The sequence below is a fragment of the Triticum dicoccoides genome, chromosome 4B (assembly GCF_002162155.2).
Source record: "Triticum dicoccoides isolate Atlit2015 ecotype Zavitan chromosome 4B, WEW_v2.0, whole genome shotgun sequence".
NCBI classification, from domain to species: Eukaryota; Viridiplantae; Streptophyta; class Magnoliopsida; order Poales; family Poaceae; genus Triticum; species Triticum dicoccoides.
Window position 1 is genome coordinate 410,695,817 of NC_041387.1, and position 2,362 is coordinate 410,698,178.

A 2,362-nucleotide genomic window follows, 5' to 3' on the forward strand; every position below is an offset into this window, starting at 1 on the left:
GCGGCGGGGCAGATCGCCGCCGGCGGCGGAGAGGACGGGCGGGGCGGCGGCACGCGCTCGGGTCGACTTGGGCCCAGATGGGCTTCAGAAGGCCCCGCGCGGGCTCGGGCGGGCCGGCGGCGGCGGGAGGAGAGAGAGAGGCCGGCGAGGATACTTGTCGCGCTGTGGTTGGACGAGGGGGCGGCGGCGGACGTGTCCGGCGCGGGGCGGATGCGTCCGGTGGCGGCGGAGGGCGATTTTTTAGGGTTAGGGTGGATTTGATCCAGAATTTGGATGAGGAGCACATATTTATAGGTGGAGGGAGCTAGGAGAGTCCAAATGAGGAGCGGTTTTCGCCCACACGATCATGATCGAACGACCGAGAGCATGGAGGGAGTTAGAATGGGTTTTGGGCCACTTTGGAGGGGTGTTGGGCTGCAACACAAAGAGGGGTTTCAGGCTACGCGGTTAACCGTTGGAGTATCAAACGGACTCCAAATGGAATGAAACTTGACAGGCGGTTTACCGGTGCTATACCAAGGCCGCTTGGCAAGACTCGGTCCATTCCGAGAATGTTTAACACCCGCTCACAACGAGAGACAAAAGGGGGACGCCGGAGGGCATAGGAGTGCCGGCTTGCAAAACGGACAACGGGGAAAATGCTCGGATGCATGAGACGAACACGTATGCAAAATGAGATGTATATGATGACATGGCAAAATGAAACACGCAAGTAAATGACATGGCAATGACGGCGAATAACTGGCAGACACCGGGCGCATCGAATCCGGGGCGTTACAACACTCCTCCACTAGCAAGAGATCTAGTCCCGAGATCTTAGGACCGAGACGGAAGGGAAAAGGGATGAGGTGAAACAAGAAATCAAGAGAAGAAGCAAAGAATCGAGAGCACTCGAGAAGAAGAAAGGAACGACGAGAATGACGAGAATCAAAAGCTCACGGAATCAGATAGACTATGAAACCACTCCGGTTAGAACGAGATAAGAAACAAATAAGACTGAAACGATTTAGGCAGCACTCTGGCTGCAAATGGAAGGAATAGAACATGAACTTGAGAGGATGGAATGATACTTGATTAAGGCATGACACAAAACCTCCGGAAAGAATTGAAAGAGTTTAATGAAAGAACGTAGAAGAAAATGACAGCTTGTGCCACGAATGAAATAGAAAGCATCTTTAGACGGGAGGTTTAAACGGAGTTGTTGAGAAAATCAACAACGAAAAGAATAAGCTTGTTGTGGTCTTATCCAAAAACAACTCAAAAACTTGAGGTGAAATTATGCCACAACCAAATGCTTAAATATCTGGGAATAACAAAGAAATGCAAAACTCCACTTCAAAAGAATACGGAGAATTAATTGCACTTCGAGATGCGAGAAGTAAAGATACTTGAACTCCACCGACAAGAATCTTGATGAACACTTGAAGAATGAATTAAATCATGAAGATCCACCATGAAGAACTCCGGTGACAAAAAGGGTGGCGAGATAAAATTGAAGGATGAAATGGATAAGATTAGCCTTGCGGTGACTTAGATGGAGGTTCCGACAAAATGGCCGAGGAAATTTGAACTCCGGAAAAGAAAAGATGAAAACACTTGGAACTAGAATTTGTTCCTCAAGAACAAACTCCGAAGGAAGGGATTACTCATTTTGAGGAAATAAGAATAAGATTTATTGTATGCTTATCCTTCATCAAATTAAATTGATGACAAGCAATGGATTTTGCATACTACATATTCTTATTGCAAATTATTAAGGGGAATATGCCGCAAAACTTGAGAAAGTCTTCATGAACCACCGGTAGGATTGAAAAGAACGAATGAATTAAAATGATAATCAAGGAAAAAGAATCTTGAACGAACCATCGTAAGAATTCAAAAATGACTGACGAAAGAGAATGAATCACCGGGAAGAATTAGAGGAACAAATATGCTTGAGGGGATTTAGATGCAAAAGAACAGGGAGATCATGAGCTGATTGAAGAACACTTGAACGAAGCACCGGGATAATTGGATAACAGTAGCTAAAATGTGAGGACGAAGAATTCTTATGGAAAGATGGCCTCCGGTGAAAAGAAACGGGAGAACAACTTCTGAAGTACTCCGGATGGATGAAAAGAATATCTGACAAATGGAATAATTCAAGACTGATAACATGAAGCTAGAACCATGAATCTTCGAGAGAACGGACAAGATTTAGAGGAAAAACTCTTCTTCGGTCTTCAAAAGACAACGGGAAACACCACCAAAATTACTGAGATACTCCGGGAGAATGAAAAGCAAAGATGTTGAGCTAACAATGAAAAGAATTTGAAATTGATCTTGGAAAAGCATCTGACTGATGAAATTCATACTTACGTCA